At 40.9% G+C, this 20,455-nt stretch overlaps 1 protein-coding gene across 1 annotated transcript in view; it reads right to left on the reverse strand.

Annotated features, from left to right (window-relative positions):
* LOC103256759 (ly6/PLAUR domain-containing protein 6B) overlaps positions 1–20,455 on the reverse strand; it is a 114,965-nt gene that overhangs the window by 78,907 nt on the left and 15,603 nt on the right. The window lies entirely within an intron of this gene.

Here is a 20,455-nt window from a genome sequence, read left to right on the forward strand (position 1 = left end):
CATTTGATGACTATCCTTCTAGTCCATAATTATATAGAAAGGAAAGAGAAAGATAGTTATATGTATATATTCATGAAAACTATATATCCATAAAAACTATATAAAGGATTTATTTAGTAAATATTTCCTAGATTTGCATTATTCACTGTGAAGTATTTTCCAAATTCAGATTCCTGTATCTCTTCCAAATCTAATTAATCACAATCATTGGGGGCAGTGTACAGAAATATGCAATTTTTAAAAATCCCATACCTGTAATCCCAGCACTTTGGGAGGTAGAGGCAAGAGGACTGTCTGAGCCCACGGGTCCAAACCAGCCTGAACAACTTGGCAAGGCCTCTTCTCTACAATAAATCAAAAAATTAGCCGGGTGTGGTGGTGCATGCCAGTAGTTCCAGCTACGTGGAAGGCTGAGGCAGAAGGATCTCCTGAGCCCCGAAAGCCAAGGCTGTGGGTGGCCATGAGCATGCCACTGCACTCCAGCCTGAGTGACAGAGTGAGACTCCAATTCAAAAAAAAAAAAAAAATCCCAAATTTATTTTGATGTCTCTAGATTTGCATTTGGGAGTGAGTACTGAGCCCAAAGTAACTCCATCTTGATTGCTAATCTGCCATGTTGACTTCTGATTAATCCCTGTTCCAGGAAAGACTTTAAGGTTTCCTGTTTATTGTTTCATAATATAAGAGCAGGTACTTACTGTGAATCCTGCCCTTAGGTCAAACACCCTTGTTATCCTATTTCAATTGTTCCTTCACATCCCTTCTGAGTCGCCTTTTCCCTATGGTATATAAGCCCAGGGTTTGAGGGGTAATGGAATTACCAGAATACACAATTTTGTGGTGCCCGAGACACACACACAACTTTTATACCTAAGTCCCTACTAAATGTTTATTTCTGAAAAACGGAATATATCAGCCTCTTACTTCAGTCTCTCAGCTTCCCTGGACTTTAGAGCTAAGTTTTCATAGATCTGCCCACCATGAAACAGAGAGCCACTTGTATAGAAAATGAACAGGATAGGGAAGATAAGTAGGGTGGAAGAACAGTTAGAATGTTTTAAAATAATGCAAACAATAGGTGATGGAGTCTGAAGCAAGGGCGGCAATAATGGAAACAAAAGGCAGGAAACAGGTTCCTAGAAAGCATGAGGATAAAAGTGGCAGAACTTTGTTAACTAATGATTCTGGGAGTGAGAAAAAGTTGTAGGTAAGAAATGACCCTCAGGATTTGACTTGAATAAGTCAGAGGGCACGGACACCATTAACAAAAATGTAAAACACAAGAGGAAGAACAGGCTGTGGCTGATAAAACTGAGTAGGTTTTAAACGTGTGAACTTGAAGTCTCAGCAAGACCTTTGTGTAAATATCCCCAACAGGCATTGTAAGAATTCAAATCGATCCAAAGAGAACAGGCTTATAGTGCAGATCCAGGACTCCCTACTTAAAGGTAATAGCTGTGCATGTGGAAATGGATGTGTTTATTTCAAAAGAGAGGGGGGACCCCACAGCAGATCCTTGGGATGCATTTATTTGGGAGAGAGCAGATAAAGTATCTCCCAGAAACTTAGGAATGGCCAGAGGAAGAGAAGGACAGCTGGGATCGGGAAGCTCCAGGAAGGATCAAGGTCAAGAATCCACAGTGACAGAGTGAAGGCTGAAGAGGAAGACTGAGAGTGATCATTAAATTGGGGAATCAGTGATTTTTCAAAGAGTAGTAGCAATAAAGGGGGGGAGGAGTTAGAGTGTGGGTCAAAGACACTGGAAACAACGTTAAGCTATTTTTTAATGTGGACGGTGGCTCAGCCTGTAATCCCGCGCTTTGGGAGGCCGAGGTGAGTGAATTGCCTGAGCCTGCGGGTTTGAGACCCACCTGGGCAACTTGGCAAGACTTCATCTCTACAATAAATAAATAAATAAATAATTAGCCGGGCGTGGTAGCGCGTGCCTATAGTTCCAGCTATTTGGAAGGCTGAGGTGGAAGGATCGCCGGAGCCCAGCAGGTCGAGGCTGCTGTGGCCGGGAGCAGTCACTGCACTCCACCCTGGGCTACAGAGTGAGACTCTAACTCAAAAGAAAAAAGAAAAAAGAAGGGAGAAGGCAAACACAATGGTTGAAGGATAATTACTGTCAGGTTTAGAAGAGAAGATTTGAATATGTTTGCAGGATGGGAGGAAGGAGGATGGTAAAAAAAATGAGAAAATAAAAATAGATGAATTAAAGTCCTGAAGAACAAAGAGGTAATCTGATCAGAAAATAGGAAGACGTCCTATTAAAAACGGCATACCAGTAATTCACACTCCCGTCCTTCCCTCCCCAAATCCCCACTACAAAGAATGTTGGTTAATACTCTTACATTTTTCTCTATCAAAATTAAGAGGACAAGAAAAAAATATTACAGAAGACTTTGGAAAACAGAAAGCAGAAGGACAAATAGCTACTAACTTCGCTTACGATATTCCTTGCCCTGCCAACAGCTGGTTAACAAGAAACCAACAAGAAACTAACTTGTTCTGCAGAATCTCTGAGTTCAGCACCCTAAGACATCAGGTAGCAAGAAGGTAAAGGTGAACCTCAGGTTGAAAACAGAGTGACTTTTAAACAGTAGACAGAGCAGTTTAGACCTCCAAAGCATCTCCCAGCCCTACATAGCAAGGCATTGAACCTACAGAAGATTAGGAAAAATTTAACTAGAGGGTTTTCTGGACTCAAAAGCATCAGGCAAAATGAAGCAGTAGGACGAGGTGTGAGACAGAGCTGGAGAAAGGCACAGAAGATCAGTGCCTGAGTCAACTGGGGTTCTAGAAACAACCAAAGGGAAGAAAAACATGAAGAATAGTTAACGAAATAATTTTGTTTAAATTCCCATAGCTAAAGTATATGAGTCTCCAGGATGAAAGGGCTCAGAGAAGTCCCAACCAAATGAATGAAAAAAAAAAGCACATCAGTGTGATATTTCGGAACCACAGAAAAAGAGAAGTTTCCAGAGAAGGAGAAAAAAGGTCACAGTTTAAAGATCAGGAACCAAAATGTCATCAGACTTTTTCATAGCCACAAATACAGGAAAGCATGAAAAATGCAAAATTCTAATCCCGCACTTGAGAGATGGTTTTTCTGGCACAGAATTAAAGATATTTTTAGATATGCAGGGACTCAAGAACTTGGCTTCCTATTAAAAGATATACAGAAAAAAAGCAGAGGATGGGTACCAGCAAAAAAAAGAGTAAACAAAGAAAGAGATGAGAGAGCATCCAGGAAACAAATCCCACGCCTTTGGGAGGCTGAAGTGAGTGGACTGCCTGAGCCCGCAGGTTCGAGACCTGCCTGGGCAACTTGGCGAGACCTCATCTCTACAATAAATCAAAATGAGCCGGGCGTGGTAGCGCATGCCTGTAGTTCCAGCCACTTGAAAGGCTGAGGCGGAAGGATCACCAGAGCCCAGCGGTCGAGGCTGCGGTGGCCGGGAGCGGCCACTGCACTCCAGTCTGGGTGACAGAGTGAGACTCCAACTCAAAAAAAAAAAAAAAAAAGTTTAGAGCAAAGAACCACCACAAAGGGGAAGACCAGCACATCAACTTCACAGCAAGCATACAGCACAACCGGGCCACGTTAAAGCAAGAGGACTCAGGGCTCCAGGCTGCTCACAGCAATTATTTTTTACATGTGCTCAAGCAATAATAACCTCCAGGTACAATGAGAAGCTACACAAGAAATGGGTATGTGAACACAGCACATCGTTGGGTGATCAGGGACAAAACTGCAGAATTATAATAATGTGAAGAGTTACTATTAATTTAACCAGAGCCCTTTGATATAATAAAAAGTCTTGGATATCATTTAAACCTAATGAGACAAGAAACACACATTATTTAGAAAAGAAACAGCTATCAGAAGAGAGAGAGGAAGGTAGTCTCTATGGAGCAGGACCAGGGATGGAGATCACAAGGCTCTTATAAGCTCTTTAGAGGTTACATGAAGAGAAAGAAAGGGAAGGATTGACCCATGGATTGATCCATGGATATTTCCTTCTGAGGAAGGAGAGTTCAAGATCTACTCCTGTTCTCCTATAATCAGGGACAGAGGAGATTACATATGGGAAGTAAAGCACAAGGGAGGAGTGCAAAAACAATTTAATTGTGAAACCTGCTCTATGTTGCATGTGATACATTCTAGTGAATAGTGTGCAAGTCTTCGCTGGCGTCTTAGAACACAGACCCCTCAAAGGCAGGTTCTTCCTTTGTACCTCCTGTAGGGAATTTCCTTCAGTAGTTATTTTAACAAATGTAACTTGAATGTTTGAAAAAGCAGCTAAAATGAATAGGATCAGCAATGACCATGCAGACAACACGTGTGTGTGTGTGTGTGTGTGTGTGTGTGTGTGTGTGTAGGAGTTAGGCTGAGTACTAGAGGAAACTAATTTATGTGGAATAAACTAAGAATGGGAAAGGCAGCATATCACACAAAATTAATTCATGGAAATCTTACTTCCTAAGCCTTAGTTTTTTGGTTTGAGCTTTGTTTTTACCTATAAAATGAAGACAATAACATATGAAGGCACATAGTTTCTCAAGTTCCTTCTAGCTCACGGGTTCTTCTTGCTTAACTCTGAATGCCCAGAATGTTCTTCCTTCTCCCTTCCCTGTCCATGTACTACGTATCTTTCAGGTCTCAGTTTAACTGCTTTCTCGGAGGCCCCTCCACGTCCTCTTCCCCTTAAATTAGTTCTCCTTGGTAGTCTGTCACACAGCCCCCTCTACTTTTCCATGGCATCTCTCACCCTCCCAAGTTATATATTTGGTTTCTACAGTTTGCTCAGTAAGGCTGCAGGCTGCAGAAGGTCAGCAGCGTACGTGTTGGCCACCATCCCATAATCCTACTCTACAAGTCAGCCCAGCACTCCTTTTGTACATGCCAGCAATTGCATCCAGCCTTCCTCAGCACTCCAAGAGGAAGCAAACTGGCAATCTGGAAGCTCACATAGACCACAGAGGTATTTAATTTGGCCAATACTGGGTTTTTTTAGTAAAAAAAAATTCACATAAAAATCTATATTTTTAACTTCTCTTGAAAAATCAAAAGAGCTGGCCATTTCAGACAAGTATGGTAATACCACATGTCTAGAGACTAGAGTGTGAGAAAGAGAGACAGGCCAAGAGTGAGTGAGTCTCAACATTCTTCTAAAGAGAGGGTCAGAGCTATTATTGGATTTGCAAAAGGTCTATGCCCATGACCTTTTCAGGTCCTTAATCTAAAAAGAGGTTAAGAGCCTTAAAACAGCACTTCTTCCTTCCCCAACATTTTATCATTCTTAAAGTATTTTGCCTTCTGCTCCCCCTACATCTGTAGTTTGGCAAAGATCCAAATTCTACTCTTTTAATCTCTGTTCAGTCACTCCCTCTAGTCCTTAATCACTTTTATGACTCTCTCCTAAAAGCTTCCAATTTGTCCAAATCCAACTGTGAAGTCCCACATTTCTTTTCCTTGGGAAGATGTAACACAGTTTAGAATTACTAAGCAAGGGTTCACCTAAAAGCTTTTAGAAGGAATATTCAAGATTTGACATGTTAAATCAATTTTCACATGCAGCTGCTTAGTTCAGAAAGGAAAATGCAGAGCATTCCAGCAAACAGGAAGCGCTGGAATGGATAGTCCCCTATGATTTCTTGAATATTGCATTGGCAGGCAAATGGGTCAAGAGAGATCAGCTCCTGCAGTCATCTTGAGATATCCTGAAAACAAGAAAAATTGAAACAACCCATAGTTCAGAGCATATGACCATAGCCTCCTTCAGCTATATATACACCCTCAAAACACAAACACACTGGCTCATATGCATAAATCTGTAATCAGACAAGCCTGCCTAACCAATACCAGAGCTTGCTGCAGTCACACTTAGGCATCACACAATTTGCTCTGATTGGCAGTAATCACAATACATAAATAAATTCCTGTCAAACAAGAATTTATTTAAATTCCTCTTTAAGATTTTCAAGAGGCAGAAAACCTGCCCTTTAGAGATACCTTCTCCTGGGTTAATGACTTGGGTTTTCTGTTTATCATAGACAAAGGTAGCTTGGTAGTTGGACTGATAATAGCTCTTTCTGAAATTGTTTCACCGTGGGGTTTCTACTTTGCTTTCTGTTTCATTTTGGCTGTTGTTATTTTGAATGTGTAGAGGTTTTTTTGCCATACAACTATCTCTAACCCTCATAGAAGCAGAGTAGGCAATGGGTTCTTGGGCATAGAAAGGAACAAAGAGAATTTAAGCCAATCCTCTGGGAGAACCCCTGAGAACCTGGGGTTATACATCTTCTATACTGGAGTTTTAGCACAAGACTGTGTTGGAGGGAGCCTTTCACCAGATCATCACCACTGGAGAGCTGAGGCCTCAGAAGGGGGTCTGTATTCTCCATTCAGTTCTAGAACTTTCCATGTGCATCCTCAAGTTTCTTGCCATATCTGACAATTTTGCTAGAAAAAAATAATAATAATTTATAAAAGACTCCACAGTGTTTGGAAAATGCTTTAGCAGATAAGTATGATGGTCTTCTAGCTCCACAGCTTCTTCACACCTATTGTTTGTTACTACAAGAATGTTCCTAGAGTTGCTATTCCTTCACACATCCCTGGGACTATTAATATGTGGGTTCCACAGGAGTGGTCCCAATAGCCATAATCCAGGCAAGACAGTCTAAAGCTGAGAGGATCTTCAATATCTGGGAGTCCTCTTGACTGGGCCTTCCAAATTATCTCTAACCTGATTACAACACTGATCTACAAAAACGCTTCCAAAAGATTTCCACTGCTCCTCAGAGAAAAGTGAACCTCTCTCACGCTGCCTGGCATGGTGCTGGCCTACTGCCTCACCCCTGTCTGGCCTTTCTCCCAAATGTTCTGTTGGCTCTGAGCACACCAGCCGTCTCTCTGAGGTTCATATTAAGTCATGGTCCACCCAACTGCAGAGCCTTTAGATACGGTGTCCCCTGACCTAGATAGAGTCTTTCCTCCCTTCCTCTTAACTCACACACATCCTTCCTATCTCAATGCACGAGCCACTGTGACTTGAGAGCCTTCTGCAGCCTCCCTACAATGTCTAACTCCACCTAATCAAGGCTCTCACAGCACAGTGTGCGCTTCATTCTCCTATGAGCACTTCTCACCACTGCAATTTTACCACTGCAATTTTGTGCTAATATGATTATGGGATTACTATCTGTCTCCTGCCCTGGATTTTAAGCTCTTAGAGGGAAGGGACCATATCTGCTTTTGTTTACTCATTCTATCACCATTGACACAGAATAGGAGGTTAACAGATGTCAGATGTATGCACAGATGGGAGGATGAATACACAGTCTCAGCAGAACTGTCTTCTTCCCCTCCATGGTTTGCAAACCCTATCATCTTGCATATTCACCTTTGGTCATGTGTTTTCTCTGCCCAGAAGGTCATTGCCCCCATATTGTCACCTGATACTTCTTCAGGGGTCTGCCTCCCCTACTACTAGAAACAAAACTTGTATACCCCAAACTCCTTAAAGCACTACACTTATTTCACTTTATTTCGATTGGTACTCCCACTTTCACTAGGTTCTGCCTTTGTTTGGGGGTTGAACAGAATACCACACCATGGTGCTTCCTAAGCAGACCCTGAGGCAGCAGAGGATACCAACTTGAAGGGAGACAGCATAATGTTAGCTCCTCATGGGCCAAAGTTTTACCAGTATGAAAAGGGAGATGGGAGGGAGCCTGGCCTCTCCTTGCAACCTTCTTGCAGAAGTCACAGAAGAGGTGGATGTTGTTCTTCAGGCTTTTCGGAAGGTGTCAGCACAATGAAGCACCCCAATGCATTGCACTGCGCTTCTCTTTTCTCTCACCCCTTTTTCAGTACCTTAATCTTTCTCTAGAACCCTGCTCTCTTGAGCGTCCAGGTGAATATCCTGTGATATCCCTTGTGACTCCTAAAGAGAGCAGCTGCACCTATAGTCCAAGCACACAGGACAGTACTTGGAGAGGAGTTTCCCACTAAATGCCCAATCAATGAATGAAGCTATTGGAAACCTGACCAGGACTAACAGAAGGGAAGTCATAATCCCTCTGCTCAATTCCGCACCAGTCAGAATCCACCATCTGTGGTACTGATTTTGATTTTGAGAAGCCCACTTTAAAAACAGAGCTTCTCAAAGTTTTCAAATGAGGCTGGGCACGCTGGCTCACACCTGTAATCCTGTTACTTTGTGAGACCAAAGCGAGAGGACTGCTTGAGTCCAGGAGTTCAAGACCAGCCTAGGCAACAGAGCAAGATCTCTTCTTGACAAAAATTTAAAAATTAGCGGGGTGTGGTGATGTGCACCTGTTGTCCCAGCTACTCAGGAGATAGGCAGAAGGATCACTGCATTTCAACCTGGTCTACAAAGTGAGACTCCAACTAAAAAAAAAAAAAAGTTTTCAAATGATAGGCCTCTTAAAGAATCTAAAGAAAGACATAAACCTCCCCCTTTTAAGAAAAATACACATATGGATCTGTTCGCTTTCAATTTAAAGGGTTCTCAGAAGCCCTGAAGCCCCATCCATAGATTCCATTTTAACAAACCATGCCTTAAAAAAAAAAGGCAAAGAGGAACACTACCAATAGACAGTGACAAGTAGAGCAGTTGACACCATGTTTTATAATGAATAGTTGAAAGAACAACTAAATCTTCAAAGAAGATAAAATTCAGTGGTGGAAGACATGAAAACTGGTATATCTGAAGGCATACAAGTGAAAGAGAAATTAGATGTTTGTTACTATTGTTCCTTCTCTTCTGGGGTGACTTCTCTCATTTCCCCAGTGAGATTTAACTGTCCCTCCATGTTCCTGTAGGCTCATGAATATTCCATGACTCTAACCCACCAAAGACTAGTCCTTTATCTAAAGGGCCAGAAAGAGTTTCCACTTTAGCCAGAAATATAAAAAAAAAAAAAAAGCAGTCAGGAAACCCCATCACCATCCCTGTTTCCTTTCTGCTCTGTAAAGATTATTCTTAGCTTCTGAGTCATACAGAAACAGGTGGAAGGCTGGATTTGGCTCATGGACCATAGTTTGCCACCCCTGTAACAGACTCCAGCCACTGATAAACCAGTCCATTTCCCCTGCCATACTCTGAGCTCCTTCGAGGCAGAAGTCATAACTTAAAATTCACCCTGGGGTTCCTGTTCTAACACGGTGATGGGTACACAGTCAAAGTTTATTAGATGCCTGTTGAATGAAAGAATCCCTCTTTGCCCAAGTTGAACTGATCTCCCCTTCTCAGGGCCTGCTGACCACTGTTAGGCACCTAGTCATGCCGGGTGTGTGACTGCCCACTGGCTGAAGGGACAATGAGTGGCTTAGACAGTAAAACCAGGGAAATCTAGTTTTGTCAATTTCCAGGTTGGTTTTCCATTTCTAATGTGAGACTTAAAACAATCCCTCACTATTACCATAAGCTAGCCTTTTAAAAGTAATACCAAAAGTGGAGATGATGCTAAGAAATCTGTTCAATATCCTTGTGCAGCTGTTCACATCTTAGCATTTAGTTAGTTATAATTGCAATTTAAAAAACAATTAAACTCTGGGGGGGTATTTACTGCCTCTCGTGCTGATTTTGTCTTTATGCTCCTCAAAAGAGATGACTGGAAGGAGAGACCTGAGTCTAGAACTGCTGAGATTGAAGAGACAAGGTATCATCACACACAGTTAATTTCCTGTGCCATTCTTTTGGGGTGAGGGTAGGGTGATTTTTTTTCTTCTTGCATCACTTTGTAATTTTAGAATATAATTTCTAAACTTTTCAAATAGGACAGCCAAAGCTTGGTGGTGCAGTCTTGCAATTTTCCTCACATCCTCAGCACAGGAAGATCAAGAAAAACTGCCAGTATTGAAGATCCTTGTACAGATCATAAACCCATTGTTATTTATAGTCCTGAAAACAAGTTGAAACCAAAATTTACATACCACTAGCCAAGAAGTTAGGAAGGCAAAACAAAGAGGAATTAAAGTGTGTTCATATTCCTGTTTTATACAATAGAAAGCTACCAATTAAGTTAAATTTGCTGGGAAATAAATGGATTTATGAATATAAAATCAGGGTAGTCCATAAATGTAATGTGGTATCCTAGATGGGATCCTGGGACAGATAAAGTACAGAAGGGAATAACTAAGAAAATCTAAATACATACGGATGTTAGTAAACAATAATATATTATTATTGGATCATTAACTGTGAGAGATGTACCATACTAGTGTAAGATGTTAATAATAGTAGAAACTAGGTGTGGGTTACATGGGAGCTTGCATGGGAGTTACCTTTTCAACTTTTCTATATACCTATAACTAATTTAAAGTTGAAAGTTTATTAATTTTTAAAAACAAAGATAGTCCCCAAATAATATAATTAAGATATGGAGCTTATAGTCAGGTAAAGAAGAAAATAAGTAGATTAAAAAATATTTAGTTAGTCCAAAAGAAGGCAGTAAACCAGGTGCTGTGCACACCTGTAGACCCAGCTACTTAGGAAGCCAATGCTGGAGTATCACCTGAGCCCAGGAATTTCCAACCAGCCTGGGCAACATAGTGAGACCCTATCTCTTAAAAAAAAAAAAAGAACAGGAAATAAGAAAAAGGTATGGGGAAAGGGATTGATAAGCATTGTGTACAATAAACATGAAAGAAAGGGGCAAAAAGTTGAGTTTTAAGGATTGTTTCCTAATGTAATATCTGGCTGCCACCCTCCAATCCCCTTCTCCTTCCTAACTTCTTTCACTCATATCCCAGGCAGCTTACCAATAACCTGCAATTCAATCAGGGGTTTTTTGGGTTTTTTTTGAGTTGGAGTCTCACTCTGTCGCCCAGACGAGTGCAGTGGCCGCTCCAGGACACCACAGCCTCGACCTGCTGGGCTCCGGCGATCCTTCTGCCTCAGCCTTCCGAGTAGCTGGAATTACAGGCATGCGCTACCACACCCAGCTGATTTTTTTATTTTATTGTAGAGATGAGGTCTCGCCAAGTTGCCCAGACGGGTCTCGAACCCGTGGGCTCAGGCAATCCACTCACCTCAGCCTCCCAAAGCGCGGGATTACAGGCTGAGCCACCAAGCCCGGCTAAGGGTAATTTTTAAAGACTGTCCAGAGGTTTTTAACATGCATTAGGGTTGCATATAGAGAAGTCTGTAAGGTGAATCATAACAGACCAAGCGGGATGTAAAGACGTTAGTTAACGATTACAACTGTATGGCTGTGACAATTCCAATCAGCACTATTTTCTCTCCAGCAGCTGCTAACTCACTGTGCAGACAAGAATGGAGGTAGGCAGCTACAAACCAAGGAATGCCAAAGACTGCCAGCAAGCCGCCAGAAGCTAGAACGAGGCAAAGAACAGTTTCTCTACAGGCTTTAGAGGAAGCATGGCCCTGCTGACACCTTGATTTCAGATTTCTAGCATCCAGATCTATGGAACAATACATTTCCATTGTTCTGAGTCACCAAATCTGTATTGCTTTGTTACAGCAGCCCTAGGAAACTAACCCAGCTTCCAATTAGGTACAGGGAAGAGGAAAAGTAAGAGAAAACTTGATAATCCAACAGAAGGCAGAACATTTTTTAATAGCAAAAAAGAAAGATTTTATATAATGAATACAAAATAACACGGCAGAAATAAATTCAAATATATCAGTAATTCAAAACTATGGACATATCAAATTCACTTAGCATACAAAATGTTAACTGGGTTTACAAATCTGATTCATCAGCCAGGCTTGGTGGCTTAGCCTGTAATCCCGCACTTTGGGAGGCTGAGGTGAGTAGGATTGCCTGAGCCCGCGGGTTCGAGACCTGCCTGGGCAACTTGGCGAGACCTCATCTCTATAACAAATCAAAAGATAATAATAATAATTAGCCGGGCGTGGTAGCGTGCGCCTGTAGTTCCAGCTACTTGGAAGGCTAAGGCGGAAGGATCGCCAGAGCCCAGCAGGTCAAGGCTGCGGTGGCTGGGAGCGGCCACTGCACTCCAATCTGGGCGACAGAGTGAGACTCCACCTCAAAAAAAATAAAAATAAAAATAAAGGAACAATTTATGTTTACAATGCAGCAAGAAGAAATAACTATTATGTATCTAAATAACACATCCTATAAAAATAGAAAGAAAAGCCGGGCTCGGTGGTTCAGCCTGTAATCCCGTGCCTTTGGGAGGCTGAGGTGAGTGGATTGCCTGAGCCCGCGGGTTCGAGACCCGCCTGGGCAGCAAGACCTCATCTCTACAATAAATAAAAAAATCAGCTGGGCATGGTAGCACATGCCTGTAATTCTGGCTACATGGAAGGCTGAGGCGGAAGGATCGCCGGAGCCCAGCAGGTCGAGGCTGTGGGGTCCGGGAGCGGCCACTGTACTCCAGTCTGGGTGACAGAGTGAGACTCCAACTCAAAAAAAAAAAAATGAAAGAAAAAGTTGAAAACTCTAGGGGTAGATGAAAAAATCCACAGTCAGAGTGGAAAAGCCACTTCTTGAATCCAATTTCCAGAAAGAAAGTAACTGCCTCCTATGTATCCACAAATGGTGTGATCAACCCGACCAATATGATTCATCTAAAAAAATACTTATAAAATCCTACTCCCTATGAACAGAATTCATGTCCTTATCTTTTTTTAAAAAGCACATGGGACTATTTATAAAATTAACCATATATTAGATTTTTCAAGAGGTCACAACAAATGACAAAGAATCAGGGTAACACAGACAACATTCCTTCATCAAAATACAATATTGTCCATTGACAATATTGACAATACTGAATTCAGCTTCCCTGGAGAGAAATGCAAATGAAACTACAATAAAATAGAATTTTTCTGTTATATTGCAAATACAAACAAACAATAACACTCCATGTTGGTGAGAATATGAGAAAATGGGACACTCAGTCATGGTGGGGTGTAGATACAATTTGGCAATATCTATCAAAATTTAAAATATACAGTTCCCTTTTGCCTCCAATTCATTTCAGGAATTTTTTCTATTAATACATCTAATAATGTACAAAAAGAAGACTGTACAAGGGTTTTCCTTTTTTTTTTTTGAGTTGGAGTCTCACTGTGTTGCCCAGATTGGAGTGCAGTGGCACGCTCCTGGCCACCGCAGCCTCTACCTACTGGGCTCCAGCGATCCTTCTGCCACAGCCTTCCAAGTAGCTGGAATTACAGGCATGTGCTACCACGCCCGGCTGATTTTTGATTTACTGTAGAGATGAGGTCTTGCTGCCCAGGTGGGTCTCGAACCCACGGGCTCAGGCAATCTACTCACCTCAGCATCCCAAAGGCGTGGGATTACAGGCTGAGCTACCGAGTGTACTTTTTATAGGGAGAGGAGTTCTAGAAATGTACCCAACAATCTGCTAACAGTAGTTGCTTCTAGAAAGAAGTATTGGGAGACACAAGAGACCTACTTTCACTAAATAACTTTTTATAATATTTGCATTTCTACCTAGTTCGTGTATTACTATTTAATACATAGGCAAAAAGCCTCTAATCAGCTTATTTATTCATTTAAAAGACAACATCCAAATAAAATGAAGTCTCTGGTGATAAGCCTTATGAACTTATTGCAGAAATTTAAATTACTTTGCACATTCCCTTTAAATTCCTTTATTGATGGACTGTCAGGGCCAACATGTCTGTGCAATTAAACCAGCAAACGTGTTCAACAAGGTTTTTGAGATGGTTATAACTTGACTGGTCATGCGAAAGTGCTCAAAAACTGCAGGACAGGGACAGCAAGCCTTCTTCCTTTCATGGCAAGTCAACATAACAAACCCTGGCTACCTCTCTGACCTCTCTCTCCTCCCTACTCAATGTGGACATGCATTTTGGCCCTGCCCCAGGACCTTTGCACACACTGTTTCCATTCCCTGGCATGATTGCACCCCAGACAGTCACATGGTTTACTCCCTGGATTCATTCAACTCTCTACCCAAATGTCACTGAGTCAGAAAGGCTTACCCCAACCACCTTATCTAAAACAACACTACCTTCTTGGTCACTATCCACTTACTCTGTTCTATTTCTTTTTTCATCATTTAATATTACTTGCATTGCTTATTTGTTGGTCTCCGTCATAGAAGGCAAGCCCCACGAGGACAGGAACTTTATTTTACTGCTATGCACCAGTACCAATAGCACAAAGTAGGTACCAAACACATATTTGTTTCCATAAATAAAATTAAATTTGCAGGACGGAAACTGACAGCATAGTTTCCTTTATGTTTTGGCCATCACTTCTACAGTGTTTATTTTTGCAGACTGCAGTTCTCTCTCATTTTATGCTTAGCTCATGATCAAAGATAAGACAAATGGAGAAAGAGCTCCTTCTGAAAAAAAATGAAATTCAAGAATGGAGAAAGAATTTGTACTACGATGTTGGATTTCACTAAAGTAACATGTTACAGATTCCAAAATGGCATTTTCTTGGTCACCCACTCACAAAAGTGAGGAAAAACCTTATTTCAGACAGTATGGGGAATAAAACACCAATGCTACAGAAGTATTCTAAAAGCAAGGATTAGTTTTAAGTTATTTGAACCTAAGAGTATGGGCGGGACATTGGCCCTCATGGCCCATCAGGTGTGAGTCAGATCTAGCTGAGTCCCTGAGGACCAAGGGCTCAGCAGCCTGTCCCCTGGCTGGACACCCCTGATTCCTGTTCAAATCAGTTGTCCATCGAACTTCTCCTGTTTACCTTTCCTGGGCCTCACACATCAAAGAAATGGTACTGATCAATGTCAGAGAACCACGGGGACAGAAAGAAGGCTTGTCACCCTGCCGCCTCCAACCAGTTCTGCCCTGAAGATATGTCCCACATTTTAGTTCTATAAGGGGAGCCCACATCCTGTGAAGCACTGAATCACAAGCTCACTCATTGCTTGGGATCCCCATCACTGACCCAAGAGAAGATGGTGTTACATGCAGGCAGCAAGTCAAATGGTTACTGTCCTCAGTCTCTCCCTACCACACCGTGTTATCTAGGAAATCCAGAACTACTGTCTAATTCCAGCCATAGCCACATGGTCCTTGGAGAGCAGGTGATGTACTTTTATGAGTTCGCACACAGCCTGATATCAGCCCAATCAACCACCTTTTTTTTTTTTTTTTTTTTTGAGTTGGAGGTCTCACTCAACCACCCAGGCTAGCATGCAATGGCGTGACCACGATGATCACGGCTGACCACAGCCTTGGCTTTCTGGGCTCAGGTGATCCTTCCACCTCAGCATCCCAAGTAGCTGGGACTACAGGTACAGGTCACCATGTCTGGTTAATTTTTTTATTTTTTGTAGAGACAGGGTCTTGCTATGTTGCCCAAGCTTGTCTCAAACTCCTGAGCTCAACAACCACCCACCTCAGCCTCCCAAAGTGCAGGGATTACAGGCGTGAGCTGCCATGCCCAGTTCCAATAAGCCACTTCTTGAATACAATTTCCAGAAAGAAAGTAACTGCCTCCTATTGAAATAGAAGCGGGGGGATGGTGAGCCATCTTTTCCTACTTCCTACTCCTGGGCTTTTCCAGTGTCTAGGAAGTTCTTCTTATAGTCTAACCTAATTCCTTATATTGAACCAATACAAGACATATCACTGGAAATGGGGAGGAGTTAACAAACATAGTCCATATTATATACCACCAAATGCTTAAGGGCTCTGCTCTGCCTTCTCTTTTCTAGAATAATTCTGCTCTCTTTTTTAATTGCACAGCAATCACCAATTTATTTCATTGCCCCCTTGATTTGAAAAACTGCAAATTTGAACGAGAGATTGAAACAATACTTATATTGCTGCTATTCTGCTCTTCTAATACTTGCACTTGCCCAGTTATTATACCTCTTTGCATGAGATATTTTAAACAGCACAGGGAATGAGAAAAGAATTGCCTTTTGAGCATCTGTCACCACTGACCCTGGGTTACCTCCTAAGTGTATGCTTACAGCATTTACCTAAAATTATTAAGTGCTCCAGTGACATGATTACAAGAAGGGGCAGGAAGAGTGTCAACCTAATGAGGCGACAGATTCTATCTGATGGTCTCCATCTGAGAATCAGCACAGGCCAGGCTGTGTGCTAATCAAGTCACCAAAGGCCCTTCGCCCTTGGACAACAGCAGTCTTTGTCTACACCTGAGAGGAAAATGAGCTGCCTCCTTTCTAGTGCTAATAAGCTTCGTGGAGAAGGGTTATGTTCCATGGGAAAAGCTGGGCTCTCCCCTTCCAGGGCAAGCATCCAAGGGACTCCAGGAGCCAATAAACCATTGCTTCCAGCGTTGGAACTCTAACCACTTTGCTGGAAAGCTGACACTGTGTCCTTGAGTTCAGAATTGCCAGGTCCTTTCACAGTACTTATATGTAACAGGGTCTCCATGTTTGTTTATTGAATACATGAAGGAATGAGTTAGTAAGATTTATATTTGGTTCTAAACCTCCTGGTAACCAAAGCAAAAAGAGGAATATACTGTTTAGACAGTTTTTACATGTGCATAAGAGAGAAGAGAACATGATTTTAGAAAATACAAGGTGCTAACATGGTTTGGAGAGTACCGGACACAGGCTTCCGTGCATTCTTAAAATCCTCTGCTGAAAACCTATGCAAAAGGCCAGTGCTCTTTCCTTTATTTGCTAGATAGAAAGATCTGTTGGTTACACATGGATTTTTCCCCTCCACATCTGCTTATGTGACAAAGATCAAGGTCAGTCGCTTCTTCTCTGCGTCCTCAACAGCCAGCATGAACATGTTGTATTCATTAGAACTGGCCAGATGGACTTAGAACAAGAGATCACACGTTCTCAATAGCAGATAACTCCTGCAAAGGTTAGATTTGGTTTCACAAAGTATCCATGGTTTCTCATCAAGTGGTTAGATTCCATTTGCTAATAACGTGCAACTAATTCTAGATTTATTTCTCCCCGCTAAGCACGTTTTGACCAACGACAAGAGACTGAATCCATACATTCGAGCAGGGATGCAAAGAAAGTATATAATTCATAATTTGGGTTTTTAAAAAAAAACTAATTTCACTGAATAAATTCACCACACATACTCCCTCAACTCAGGAGGAAGGAAGCTACACTATATTGTTCAAGCTTCTATGAAGAATAAATAGAAATTTAGAGGAAGCAATAAGCCTTCTGAATTTGGGAATTTAATGATATTTTATAAAGAGTGAAAAGATTAACTACTAATGTTAGCCAGGTTGAAGTGAAACAGATCATTTTACATGGTATTAGAGTTAATGTCATTGATACATTGTGCCAAACTGTCTCAGAAAGATTGTGCTAAAATTTAAACTATGCATTCCTTTGAACAGCAAGTTGACTTCTAGTCATTTATGATATAATAGAATATTTCCTTATAAGATGAAAAGATATATGTATGGGGACTAATTTGTAGTATATTATGTGTTGTCTATGAAAAAACAGCAATTTAAATGTCTGTTAATAGAAATTTGATTAAATAAATCATGTAATATCTAAAGAACTATAATGATTATTTTACTCTTGTATGCACAAATATTTATTGAGCATCTGCTATGCAGAGTTTGCTTCTAAGCATGTGAGTTCCATCACACAAAATATAGAAAAATCTCAGCTCTTGTTTATATTCTAGATGCAATGTTTTTAAATACATTTTTTACTTGGCAAATCTTAAAATGGCTACATACTTTTTAAATAGAGCCATATGTATATTTGAGAGATACATATTTTCCTGTGTATAGATAATGCTAGATGTGCCCTTAAACGAACCCCTTGTAACAGCTCTGAAGCCCCTGTGGGTCCCTTACTTGCAAACAGGAAACCACTGAAGTATCTTAAAAATAAAATAACAGCATCCTGGGCTTTGGAGCACACTTAGGTCGATTCAATCCTGGCTTTGATATACACACTAACTCGTATGACTTTAACAATTTATTTAGCCTCACTCATCCAGTTCCCCCTCTTTGACTCACAAGATTACCACAAGAGTTTGAGAAAAAGAAAACTACCTAACACTCTTTACAAGATACCTAGGAAATAGTAGATGCTAGAGAATGTCTGTTGCCTTTACTCTCTCCTTAGACTGCCTTGGGATTCAGAACACTACTACTCCCTGCCTTTCTCTACTAATTAATTATACAACTTAAAAGAAAATGCACCCATCAAAAACATTTAAATAAAGAATTATTTTTACTGGATCAAAAGATTTTTAATTTTCCTCTCTGTCCTTTTCTATCTCAGCCGGTACACACACAGCAAAAATCAATCTTCTTTCCTTCAGCAACTACATCTTTGTGCTTCTTAGCACTGTTCCCTCTTTATAGAAGAAGCCAGTTAAAAACATTTTTTTAATTAAGCAGTTATTCATTAGCTTATTTTCACCTTTGTATTCACATTTGCCTTCACAGAATAATTTTCTCGTAAAGCCTATAAGTCATCAAGGGCAAATGTTTCTGCAGAATGTGGAGAAGCCTTACCCTGCTAGGGTATGCTGCCAAACCTAAACTAACTATAGCATCTCACAATTTGTTTCCTATTGAATGTTTTCTTTTAATTCACACAGTTCACTTAATGCCTCAGCCTGTGAGCACAATAAATCTTTTAGTAGAATATCTATTAGATAGTTGCAGTCTCAAAAATAAAATACAGAGGCATAAAATGAGATGGCTCACGGACCCATTGCCATCCAGGAAAGAGAAGTTCTAACAGTGAATCTGCTAAGAAGCTAATGAAGACCCAAAATCTCTAGAAGCTGGAGTTGGCCTCCAGCTATAAGCTTCTACCAAAAGCCACATTAATTCTTTCATTTAATCTAGGGCACTGGTAGCTTATGAAGTATTGAAAATAACATTTCTTGTGAAACTCACAGCCTTTATACCATGTTTCATCAGGTAAATACTTTCAGGCACTTAGCATCAAGGAAAAAAAAACGGTATCTTCTGCAGTAATATTCTCTCTAGAATTAAATGCATATGAAACTGTGAATCCAGTGCATTTCATTTTTCTTTTTTGCTTTGGTTACCAGAAAGTACTGAAGCAGACATAAATCTTAATAACTCATTCATTCCTCTATGTATTCAATAAACAGAGGCGATCCTATTATATGTCGGGCATAGCCAAGCTGATGGTGATCTTGAGCTCAAGGACGGGGCCAGCCTTCCAGAAAGCCATGGAAAGATACTGAATTAACAGGCAGTGATTTCTATGATTGAGGTATGGGTACCATACTTGGGAAACTCAAAGGAGGGGCACCTCCCCCAGTCTGGGGTATGGAGGGATGGCAGGGAGAACCAAGAAAAATGTCCCCCTAAATTGATATAAGATATCAGCTCTGGTTCTTAGTAAATTATCTCTTATTTGATTTCTGATGTTTCTTCATTCTTTCTTTAAAAGTGTTTTAAGCCTCCACAGAAATAGTTTGAGAAAAATACATATTTATTCATACATATACATATTTAAAGTCACACAAAACTCACCAACCAATACCTTTTTAACCTAAAAGAACTCTCAAAATTTACCAAAAGAAAAATGTTTGCAATGGACATTACAAAGGGATCCTGGAAAAATCAGATACAACTGGGTACAATCTTCAAAGAACTGATGGTCGCTGTGAATATATTCTTTGACTCTGAAATAACTTTGGTTTAAAAACATTATTTTTTAAATTTAGCATATTTTTAACATTGCCAGCTTCGTTACTGTTTATTCCAACAGGCCAACCCCAAAGATCTTGATTGAGTAGCTCTGGGCTGGTAGATAGTGACTGACAATCCAGATTGACTAGATGGTTTCAAGATGGATCCTGGCTTGCTTCCAGACTTGGCTAATGCAAAACCAGTGCATTCTTTTGCCTCCTCTTATACCAGCTTTTCCCTCTGCCACATCATATGCTATGAGAGGATTGGGTTGCTGGCACAACTTCAAGTTATATCAGGGATGCAAATCTATCCCCAAGCAAACCTGCTCTTATTTCAGACTAATACTCTCCAGTGCTCTGAATTGCGGGGCAGTAAAACAACTCTACATTTATGTAAGCATTCCCATCCCCCAAGGAATAGTTTTCTGTGTCTACAAATACCTTAGAAGCCATAAAGAGTTTGGTGGGTTGGAGACATTTTATGGCTTTCTAAAAAAAAAAAAAAAATTCCATGTAATAGAAATAAGATAAATTTAGTGCTTAACCACAATAACAACTGCTTTAATAAGGTACATTCTATGCATAATTCTCAGGTAATAGTAGCTACTTCATAAAATTAGGGTAAAAATGTTAATATCCCACTTATAAATCAGAATAAGCCAGGGAAGTGAGATGTGCCTTCAGGGAAGGGCTGCAGGGGGAAGCTGACTCTCACCTGAGTACTCTGCCTCGTCCTTTTCCAGCTCATATCCAGGGCTGTCTCCCTCCTGTCAGGTCTCTGCCCCAACACCCCCTCATCAGAAATG

The sequence above is a fragment of the Carlito syrichta genome, unplaced genomic scaffold (genome assembly GCF_000164805.1).
Source record: "Carlito syrichta isolate Samal-C Ts95f unplaced genomic scaffold, Tarsius_syrichta-2.0.1 Scaffold295780, whole genome shotgun sequence".
Lineage (NCBI taxonomy): Eukaryota > Metazoa > Chordata > Mammalia > Primates > Tarsiidae > Carlito > Carlito syrichta.